Source organism: Neodiprion fabricii, chromosome 3 (assembly GCF_021155785.1).
Source record: "Neodiprion fabricii isolate iyNeoFabr1 chromosome 3, iyNeoFabr1.1, whole genome shotgun sequence".
NCBI classification, from domain to species: domain Eukaryota; kingdom Metazoa; phylum Arthropoda; class Insecta; order Hymenoptera; family Diprionidae; genus Neodiprion; species Neodiprion fabricii.
This window is the reverse complement of record NC_060241.1, coordinates 26,867,818-26,879,919: the sequence shown is the minus strand read 5'-3', so window position 1 is coordinate 26,879,919 and position 12,102 is coordinate 26,867,818. Positions and strand designations below refer to the sequence as shown.

Sequence of the window (12,102 nt, the reverse complement as noted above, 5' to 3'; positions counted from 1 at the left end):
GCTTTGCTCTCTTGCGAGGATGAGAGATAAGAGCATGCCGATAACGATTGGGGCCCCGCGGGAACGGCGAGGGCCCCGTGCATGTTACGCGTACGACGGTGCATATCATCCGGGGCTTTGGGGCGGCAGACGGCGACTAACACGCAACCGCATCTTCGATATAAAGGTTAAAATGGGGACGCATGCGCGGAAATTAGCATAAACTGATCTCTGTGCGGAGATCTCCAAACGAAAATATTATGTATTACGGCTTACCGCGTACGTATACCTCGTGGGCCGCTTCGGGGGTCTTACGTGGGCCTCGTGGGCCCAAAGGACAGGCCGGGCGTGGCTCCACCGACCAAGTTTCTCCGCTCTTCTTTCTCCCCTCCCCCTCCCCCTCCCCCTCCGCCAACCTTATTCTCTTATTTTTATTTCCCTTTTTATTTTTAAATTGTACCTTTAAACGGAACCATTCCATCATACTGACACTGTATACGTCTCGTCGATAGACGCCGTACATCGGGGTGACATGAATGAATCGTGTATGCATATTACAACACAAACACGCGCGCATACGGATACACATGCGCAGGCACATACCTGCAGCCTATGCGCTCTGACACAATCTTTCTCACCGCTACTGCAACCAGTCGATACGGATTTATCTTGAGACACTTTATGTTAGTTCACGGTTATATCTAACACATCGGTCTCGCTTAATTGTCTCCGATTCCAAGGGATTACGCGTCGAAAAAATGATCAATCCTGTATACCATAAGAACTTGACACACACGTGTAATTTTTTATCCCAGTATGAAATGAGACTTTATTCTTCACATCCGCGTTGCGACTGTTGCAAACTTTATACCACGAATATTGTACCGGAACTTTTTCTATTAAAAAAATTACTCGCCAAGAACCACTGACATTCACATACGAGATCTTCCGTTGCCGTGGATGTTTATTATATTGCAATACTTACATTTTCAGGATTTTCTTCGTGAAAATTATTTGCACTTCAATATCGCGAGTATATTAATCTGTATGCATGCACGTCGTGGTACTGTAGGATTTACTTGGGTAACTGACAAGTGGTAGCGACTTTATACCTTCATGACTACGGATGTACAGAGCGTATATATATACTGTGAAAAAACATTGGCCGTGTATGGGAAAAGTTTGAGCCAGTGCACGTAGGGCAGCTAAGCTATACGGTAGCAGCTTGAATTTTCGCACGGTGGAAGAACAACGGTTGAAAGAGGGCAATAATGAGTGGTTAGGCATCGCTATAAACTGAAGCCGAAAGGCTCTGTTGCTTCGTGTGCTGTAACAGACTATCCTGCAGGATCAGAATCAGCGATAAATCTTTAAAATACTTCCAGTGAATGTGAAAACCTGTCAAAATTTTACTGAAGAATAGTTGCTGCACTCGTTGGAATTTAAAAAATGTATAAATAATGTGTTAATCTGTGCCTAATCTATATACACATAAATATATACATATATACATATCACTAAACAGACATTTTTGCATTTTTACCCCTCTTTTTCGAACCTATCGTTGAATTTTGTTCAATTCTGCAATCGTCGAGAAGGAACTTCTTTAAATAAATTTACTGAAACCTAGGAAAGCAATTGAAAAGTTACCGTCACGAGAGAGATGAAGGAAGGGAATCGTTTAAAAAGGCACGCTCAAATTTGCTTACCCGTTCGGCGGAAATATCGTTTTTACATGCGCACGTTCAGGGTCGAGAAATTTACAATTAACTCATTTCAATTACTGTAAATAAAAGTCGCACACGGTATAAATTTACTGACAATGAATGGTAAATAGTCGACGTTGGTTTTGAAATAAACTCCTCGCGTACACTTACATGCAATCGATTACACATATGCGTTAAGCGTATAACTCCGAACCAATCGCAGAAGCTTGGGTACATTTCAAAATCTCATCACTTTCGATTAGCTGAAAGTTACGGCTTAATGCCAAAGTAAATTCATTAGTCCGGGTACAGCAGTACGTCCTCGACTCCGGCAATTCAAATTCACAATGTAATTTATATATCCCAACACATAGTTTTACGATATAGACTCGAGTAATCGTTCCGTGAAAATGTAATTAACACATTGCTGCGGTGGTGGATAAAACGTGTTGTTATGAATTTGTTTTCTCACTAAAACGTTTCATTCAAACAACATTCGGTACTTCTGTTTGTCTAATAATGCTGTGCGTCGTCTAGGTTTTTTTTCTCTTTGCCATCTTGACCGCGTGTTAAAATGAATTAATCGTAAATCAAGTTTGATTGAATAATGCAACAAGTCGTAATTCAATTACTATAAGTACGTCAATTTATTCTCGATTAAAATATAATCAAAAATTCGGAGTGATTTTTTCGACTGCCCATTGTATCAAAATTTTCTATATTTTTTCTATATTGTTTCAATGAACTACCAGAAATCTAGCCATAGCCATTTCAGATCTACCTGAAAATTGTGTGGTCAGTGGTACGGTTGAACATATAAAATCTGGAAAATCTTTCGAAGATTATATGCAAACCGCAAAATGAACACGATAAGCATGCAAGATCATGTAATAATTTCCACGATCAAATAGTCTCCAACCGAAATCCAACGATTCTTATTCTTAGCGAGCCTGGAGTACCTGTTCGCCAAGCGCTCCCTCCAGTACCATCGAAGAGTTTTGCTGGCACCGTTCACCCTATTCCTTCTATTACATATACCTCTGGTTTAATGCCCTTACATAGACCTGTAAGACTGTACACACTCCCGTACCCACGACGTGCGAACCTCGTCGCTTGGCGCACCACGAACCAAACAGCAGCAGCAGCAAGCAGACAAGAAGCCGCGAAACGCGAAGCGTTGCAATGCAGCAGCACTAACGACGGCACAATTCGCCACATGCAGACAGACACGCAGGGTATAGAAGTGCATGAACGAGAACACAAAGTGTATGCGGTTGCATAAACGGAGTGTACGTACACAGAGACAAAGGCAAATACAGGGGAGGAGAGAAGAACGATTCAAGTGCCGACCGGCACATGAAGCATGGAAAGAAAAGGAAAAGGCGCAGCGAGATGTTACGGTGATGTAGTACGGGGGCAAAGGAGTAACTCTTTGCGGCGATGGGAAGGAAGGGAGGGGGATTTTGAACGCCGGGGCGTGGAGCGACAGGGGGGAAGGTATGCCATAAAATCCCGAGTATGTTATTACCGGATTATAATAATGATGATATTGTCATTACGCGTCTAATGCCACCGGTACTGTCGGGTAGCTAGCTGCGCATGCTAACCCAACTGCACGCTGCCGCCTCTGTATACCTAAACCTGCAGCCAACTGCGGGAAATATCGGAGGATCTGCTCCACTGCTCGCGGTAAGAGCTATCGGGCAAACCAAACGAAACTATGAAAATACATTACCGGTGGATGCCTCACTTCACTAGCTAATGGACTATTTGTTACCGTGCACCGTCCGCGGTCCGCGGCCCAAAGACGACGACGACGACGACTTACAACGGCGTCTAAAACGAGTTTAAAACCCGTGTTTCCTATACGTAAGTAGGCATGTTTCTCGAACACCGATTCACTTCACGCGCTCCGTATCAACGCCCGCTGAATCTACCCGCAAGCACCGTGCGCCTGTGTGGACAACCAATTTGTGATCGATGCAATATGTGTCACATATACGCCTAGACGGCATAATCTTGTCTTATACGCAAGTATTACCGTGTACTACTCTCTGTCTTTGGGATACTTTGGTGCACGGATGTTTGGCCGCTTATTTTTCGGAATGAACAAAGTTTTTCCATCGCTACTGTACAGGTGTACCTGCACTCGTATTCGTGAATTTGACTACAGGTTCTATAGTCTTCCCTTGTATAATAACGTAACATACCTACAGCACGAAGCGTATGCCGTAGTATAGTATATACATATATACCTCGAAAAACGCAGGCTCGTATCTTTTTTCCTTTAAATAAAAGTAAGATGAGTATTAGGATGAAGTTGTGAGACGGATATTACCCCATTCTCCCCTGGAGGGTGAGTAAGAGATGGTATCGGGTGAAACGAAATCATGTCCTTGAGCGTTTGGACGAAACGCCCGAGTTCGGTAAGATTCGAGGCGTGCGTGTACCGATGATTAACGCCAATTAATAACATATCAATTATACCCACAACCAACGGAGTAGATCGTATACATATGTGAAAAGCGAATGATCTTTTTACGCGGGAATGAATGCGTTTGTGTACGGTGAAAAATATTTATCACTCGATAAGTATAGTGCTGTAACACTCGAATGATACTTAATTGTCGGTAATAATTAATGCACAACGTACCTACCTACATTATACATCATACATTGTACATCCGCGAGTTATCCGGAAAGATCAGAAATACGAGATAAGAGGAAGAACATGCGTCAAGACGACGAAGGCATACCCTGGGTACCTGCATGCAGCGCGGGCCAAATTTTCCAAGCTTTTTACGACCCTGTGGCACATCATACCCATACATACGTGACTCCAAGGAGTTGCCCGATGAAGCACTCTTGAGCCGCCTTATAACACGAATACGGGCAATAGGTGCCATGGACCCGATCCCGACCCGCAGACACACGTCGGTCAACAACACGTGGTCCTCGCAAAGCGTTCACGTGTACCATCCATACATACTCGTACCGAGGTACGTATAATACGTATGTGGGTAAGTACCGACACGCGGCGAGACGGGCTTACAGCCAGTGTTGAAAAAGGTACAGGTCGCAGGTGTATATCGCTGCGCGAGGTAAACTTACCAACCAGAAGGCTCGATGATCCGAGGCTGAGACGGTCGAGGCGGGCGTTGAGAAGGTGGGGAGAGGCAAGTTTGATTGTGAATTCAGGGGGTTGCATTGTGGAGCTGTCCGAGAACGCTAGACGAGGGTCGCTGCCTCTCACAGCTCACAAAATATCTTGACATCGTACAGGCTACCGGGTGGACCCTAAAGTAGTAGCTTTCGTCGCTTCGACGATGCGGCTTCGCCGAATCAAGCTCGCTGCGAGATTTGATCAACGAAACTGCCAAAGATTGTTCAGACCTTGTGGAGGAAATGTGGGAACTTACTTTCCTACGTTGTTTTCGATCCGCGAACAACGTCCAACGAATGACTCTGTCCTGCGCCTCGGTAACTTTATCACTATATGTAGCACTTGTGACACTGGTATCAAAAAATTCTGCAGTCGATTCGTCCGAAATATAATATTCGCATCAAATTCTCTCGAGATGCTTTGTCGAGTATACGAGTGTTATATTACGCTGACTGCAGTTGGCAGGTATTTGCATCGTTCGCAATTAGGGCACCACGGACGGCGAAAGAGGAGCAGGGTAATCATCATCCGAGTTCAGAAAGGACGAGGAATGCCTTGGAGTCGGCGTAAAACGTCGAAATGTTGAAAAATATTACTTTATCCAAAGGGAGTCGACTCCACTCTATTACAAGATATACTGGGCACAAACTTTGCACGGGTGTATTTACCCGGGCGATCCGTATACACGCAGTGGAGCCAAGTGAGCGGTGAACCGCAACTTTTTACAGGTTGCGAATTAGCGCCGCCAACTGATTATTAGGCGAAATGTATAGAGGCCGGTCGTATGATCATTACTCGAGGAAAAATTCAGTTTTTCTTTCGAGAACGACGTGAGTTAGCGCGAGTGGGCGTGATCCTCGGTAAAAATAATTCCGCAAAGTAGTTTGAATAATGAAAATTGAACAAGAAACGAAATGTATAAAGAAGAACACCGAATAAGTCGAAAAGAAAGCAGAGGTGGCCGCAGTTGGTAGAGACATATATTCATGCATGGCTTACCGATTTCGAGACGGTTAATATCGAGTCAAAACGTTCAAATTCCTCCCCACTCCACGAGGATAAAAATTGATCGTTATCGTTCGAGTGACTTCACAAGCGACTGTAGGTATAATAATCTATTTGATCGCTGCAGCTTCCTCTGGTATTCTTTTATACATTTTTTCCCCTCCTAATCACGTATTTCTATTCTGATCAGCGGATAAATACTTACAGCGGGGACGCATCGGGATACAAATAAATATATCTGGACGTATAGGTATAAGAAAAATAGGAAGCTAAGACGCTTGTACGATATACATGCACATTTTCGTTATAGCCGAAAGATCGTATACAACCGCGACGCCACACTTTATTATAATATTATAACTTGCCGTTTTGTACGAAGTGGTTGGCAAGAGATAAAAACGAACCGGCGGCATCGTGTCCTAATGGGCGTACCGCCGAACGAAGACCGCAAGTCGTTCTTTCTCCCGAGCAGCCCTTTATTCCCGACGTTATCTCTCCCGTTTATGGACACATCTCTCGCGACTCGTCACCGAAACCATTAATATTCGCGAGCGATAATAGTCGAACGAAGAAACTAATGAAGAATTACATTAAGTCAGAGAAGAAAAGGAAGAAGACGAAGCCAGGAAGGAAGAAAGTAAGGAAGGAAGGAAGGAAGGGAGGAAGGGAATGGCGAGCAAATGGAGAAATAAGATATTTGAAAAAGTTGAAAAAAAAAATCATGAGAATAATTAAGAAGTAACACGATAGCCGCGAGCCACCAAACCCGCAGTAAACACGCGGTCGCTCGTCTCGTTCCTCTCCTGGTTCGAGGAGGAGCCGGACCCGTAGAGCGATATAATTCAGAGAGTCACCCGCGAAGGGGAGATTCCATCGTGCAACGATTAACGACGAAGATCGTGCGCGCAAACCGAAGTCGAAAGTGTCGAGTTACTCCGCGTCCACCCGGTGCATATAACGGAGGAGGGGAGGAACTAATGAAAGAAACGCGGAGGACAAGGAAGGAAGGAAAAAATAGAGAAGAAGGATAAGGACGGCGAGAGGCCGTGCTGCAGGACGAAGAGGACGACGTGTCATGCGGAGGACGACGACGCTCGGCTTCGTGAGCTACCACTATTGTTGGAGGGCTCTCTTTCAGGCCTCAAAGCAGTCATCAACCGGCCAAGGTGACCCCCGAGAAACGAGCCCTCGAGGAGAGGACCTTGAGGAACGCGCGTCCCGATCCATGATCGTTGACTCTTCTAATAAAAAACAAGCGATCGTATACCTATAATACCCTTGAGCGTTGTATCAGAAGACGCGGAAGTGCGTCTCTCCCCGGCGAACACGGGTTCCAGTGCGTCGTCGTCGATCTTTGTCTTTGACTTTATACCACAAGTTATTTCGCCCACGTAGTGGTGGCCCGGTAGCGGCCGTCGCGGAACTTAGAAGACCGCGGTTCGATTTCGTCGACGACAAACGGCGGAGAAGAAGGAGGGGAAAGACGCGAGAAGAAGAGGACGAAGAGAAAAAATCCCACGTGACGGTCTCCTTTTGTTTTGTTCCGTAAGCGCATCTAGCCGAGGTCCCCGTCGCCCGCGCTCGCAGTCAACGTGTTAACGACAGAAATATATCAGGATGACAGGAACTACGCGCGGCACCGTCTGTATTGATTATTTATAAGGGGTAATTCAATTAATTATCCATACCCGTGCGTGCGTACATTGATAGATATCGTAGGTGAATTAAAGCCAAAGATTGAATAAGCCGAGGTGTATTTTCCCGTATCCCCGCATCGTGCCTCGACGCCGCTCGCCGGATCTCGCATACTTTTATTCAACACATTATATCTAGGTACCTTACATATTATTATAGGATCGAGAGAAATATTTATCTAACCGCGCTCAACCGCGTTCTTATCGAATGCACGATCAGGCGACATTCCTTTGGTGAAAATCTTTTGGTTAGAATTTCAAACCTCGTGGGTGTGCATTGCTTCTAAACGTAGGTACGCGTGCGTAAGGTACCGCACGGGGTTTCGATACGTTTGTACAGCGCATCGCGATGCACACGCGCTCCCCATATTACAGAAACACTGGGAGGGAACCGAAGGCGGACAAATAGCCTCTTTCATGAGTTCGCCGTGCACACGGTGCGGGGCTCCGTCGCATACGTACACGATGTAGACAAAAGGGAAGGCATCCTCGGCAATGCGTACACAGCCGAAGCCTGGATCGGCAAAAAGAGCAATTAGCAGGGTAGGCTGTACTTACTTCGCTCTTTATTCACTGAAAAGAGTCCAAGGCGGGGGCGCCGTTATTGTCAGGGTAGCGCGAGAGAGAAACTCTCCGTCTCTTCCGTCTCTCTCGCTCCCTTCCTCGACGGACGCGTGAGAATAGGAATAAATATGAATTGTAAAAAATCAGACGAACCAGTGCGATAACGACGATTAACGGCCGGAAGTAGTTCTCTTTCATCTATCCACCCACGTATTGTTCGGGCATACGTTCGTACATTCGACATACCTTGTGCAGTACCTACATACGGCCCGTGTATCTCTCGATCGGAGAACATCTGCTCGAGCTATCGGCATCCAGCATCACCGCTGACCGTTGGGAAGTTTCCAATTTACCAATTTTCCGAATCACGTGTGAACCAATTTTAAGAGTGAAAAGCTACCAAAAGGCAATCTCTTTGCGGTGAAGTTCGTCAATAGGGTTTTACCATCGAACTCCGTCGTGTAGGTGAGGTGAATATCGCCATCTCTTTCTCTCTCTCTCTCACTCTCTCTACATATATATATATATATATATACACACACATATATATATATATATATATATATATATATATATATATGTTCTCTCACGCTCTCTTCCTCTCTCGTTCGATGGCGGCTCGTGGGCGTAGGTACGAGAATATCGCCCGAGACGCACAATACGCGTAGCCGCCGAGCTCGAGCGAGATATGGGGGGGAACAACGCGAGCAACAAAAGCGATCAACAAAGTGGGTCTTGAGGCCCGAAGAAGAGTGTCGGAGTGTAAGAGACGCGGCCGGGGGAAAAAATCAGAAGCAAGAGACGGCGGAGAAAGAAGAAAAAGAAAAAAGGGAGTGGAAGAAGAGAAAAAAAGAAACCCGGGGCGTAGAGAATCGACTCATTAATAGAGGCGGCCGGTTGCTGACACTATAAGACTTGCATCTTACATATATATACACACATCTTACACACATATATATATACACAGTAGTGTCTGCAACGAGGATGAAAAATCGGACCACTGACCAGGCACTAAATTTCAAAAATTCCGTCTCAAATATCTTGCCACAAAATCAATCAGCCAATTGCAGAGTATTTATCATATTTGCACCCAAAAAATCGCGACTATTTAAACCGATAAACTTTCGAGTGTATAATAATTGATCCGCTATTGACTGTATGGGCGGTCCGAATTTAATTCTAGGTTCGTGATAATGACGGTTAATTATTTTTTTTTTATTTATTTTATTTTTTTTTTCAATCGGCATACGCCCCTTGTAACTGACAAAGCTGTCACTGGATATCTTGACTTATTTTCATTCCGTATATCCGGTTCCTTACGCAATACAGCAGCTCTGAGGACTTGAGACAAATTGGAAGTGAATTCGTGTGTACAATACACGCACACGCACAAGATTCCTCTTAGGTACGCCATTGATCTTATAGAAGACGCGGGGCTATTCTGTTATATACGGGCACGAGGACTCCCCCTCAACACAACGCCTAGTCGGCAAAGAATTCCCCATACACCATGGTGAATTCTAGAATCAAATTATTCTCCAAATATTACCTGCAGCTTCCCCCATCGAACCGCCCGGCTCCGAACCATCGACCCGGACAATCTTCCACCCCTCGGATATCTGGCATTGGCGTGAATGCCGTTGTAATTCGACACACGTACCTGTAGATATGATATAGTATACCCGACGAAACTTATGTCATGTAATGTAAATGGAAGAAAAAAAACTTTGACGAATAATTAGACAATCCATTATACAGGTAATGAATGAGTGAAAGAACCTCTGTTGGCTAATTATAATGGCTTGAAGAAATTCACATGCAATTATGATAAAAATTTACGGCTGAACGAAGCAGCGCAAAAATAGGTCTGTGCAGGTAGCGGCATGCGGACTGTCTTAAAATTAGCCGTTAGAATGAAAACGAACGAATCGAAAATTTTTATTTTCTGCGTGCTTACGAGGCCGGTAGTATTCCTGCTTTAAACACATCTTATTCGATTAAGAATCGCATATCTTGATCGTGTAATACAAGCGATATAAATATCGAAATTAACATGAAACAGCATACAGAGGTATATAATATTCAGATATCTTCAACAGGTATGGAAAAATAATGGTAATTCGACAGATTTAACAGCTATTATATCGACATTTGAGTGTAAAATTATGGCCAGCTATACCTGTGTGCGTCTTTTTCTTTATCACGTTGTGGCGATATGCTGTCCAATTCATAAAACTCTATTTCTCACGTGTTCTTTCTACCTACCGGTATCGGCTACTTCACACAGGCATCGACATTCACCTTACAGGTACCCACCGACAACGACGTCGATAACACAAACACGAGCCTGCAGCAGCTGGCAACGTGCTAGAAAGTCGAGGGGTCAAGCATGCCCTCTCATTTAATTTAACTACGTATTTGCCCCTGAGTCTAATTGTCACGCATTCAATGGCTAATATCGGATAGGCGTTCAACGCTCGGATATCTCGTTAAGGATCATTGGTGCCCGGCGCGCGTCAGATCATAATTTCATTCGATTAGCCCGGACGGGAATAAGACGGGGAAAAATTTGTCCGTAATACGGATATAAATACGTAGGATATGTTGTAGCACGCTCGCTCCTGCAATCAGTCGATTGCATAAATTTGTCGAATCGCACGATAGTCGATATAAATTTCAGATTATGCACGTGTGTATTTCATTTTGACGGATCGCACGTAGGCATTGGGTATAAAAGGACTGCAGCAGCCGCGAGGTTCGTTCGACCCTGCCTATACCGGAGAGGGCCGAGAGAAAGTTTAGCCGGGGCATTACAAGCGACTAGTTGGGAAATTTGCCAGAAGCATATGCTTCAGCGATACGAGAGAGATTCGCTCTCTTCCGCGCGGTTGTAGCGAAAATATTTATACGTAATAACCTATATAAGCTGCATCTTGCTCAACAGCCGCCGAAGAGTGGCTAACGTTCGTCTCGCGGTCAAAGCTCTTCCGTAAATAAGACTGACGCGTTGTAGGGTACGCGCATACGTCGGCAGAGCTGGTATATCAAAGTCTCCCGCACTGTAAGCGCACTCCCATTGAAATCCCCCACGTTTCGAGCAAGACATGCGTCTGTGGGCAGTTATAGCGCACGTTGATCCATATACCGCGGGCGTAAAATGGCATCGCGTCTTAACCGCGGACGTTGTTCCACGTGGGGTATACAAGAGACGCGTTAAACCTGCTGCATATATACGTGAACAACAAAAGAAAATATAGGCAAGTTTTTCTTCTACCGTTCAAGAAGCGTCTCCCGCCGGTAAATGTATACATATGCATATGTACACAGCTCGTATCTCTGGGGGTCTTGCGCGAGCAATCGACGCCTTCGCTACCCATGGAAATTGCTCGTCGACTGTAAATTAAGCATTCAATAGGAGAGATTTAATTAACGGCGTTCGCCGGCTAGGTGGGCAGTGACTAAAGGGTGCAGGGAATCGTTCATCGCGTAGCGCAGCTAGTCCTGCATGTATGCGCACATACATATATGGGGACTGGCGGTCTGCGATTTGCCAGACGCATTAAAGAGCCTGTTTAACAAGCAGCGGCCTAGCGGAACTCCCGTGTACCCACGACGATTCTATTAAAATCTTTTGCTCAAATGACATTCTTGTTCAAGTCCCTTATCGCGGGGCTGTATGAGTATGCATGTCTACACGCACTAAAGCTAAAGCCTCACCGCCCGGTTCATTATTATACCCATAATACTCGACCGCTGCACACGCGTAAAACACTACAACAGAACGCCCAGGAGGGTCGTTCTAGGCCCGTGCGATTATGCGTCACAATTATCCATCTCATTTGCGATCTTGGACGCGGACATCGCGTATTCGAAATTCCAGATATTTCGCTAGTTGTAGGTATTTCGTCTTATCCGCTTGAACGAGAGACTTGTACATTCACTCGGGCATTGAGTAAGCCGTTATATAGGTTCTTAACGAGTTTCATTGACT

At 45.1% G+C, this 12,102-nt stretch overlaps 1 protein-coding gene and 1 long non-coding RNA gene across 2 annotated transcripts in view; one reads left to right on the top strand and one right to left on the bottom strand.

Annotated features, from left to right (window-relative positions):
• The window catches only part of LOC124179214, a 39,175-nt gene extending 29,340 nt beyond the window's left edge, over positions 1 to 9,835 (bottom strand). The window contains exon 1 of the long non-coding RNA XR_006869985.1: positions 9,661 to 9,835. This is a non-coding gene — a long non-coding RNA (uncharacterized LOC124179214). The remainder of the gene's footprint in view (positions 1 to 9,660) is intronic.
• The window catches only part of LOC124179157 (cadherin-related tumor suppressor), an 87,611-nt gene that overhangs the window by 21,982 nt on the left and 53,527 nt on the right, over positions 1 to 12,102 (top strand). The window lies entirely within an intron of this gene.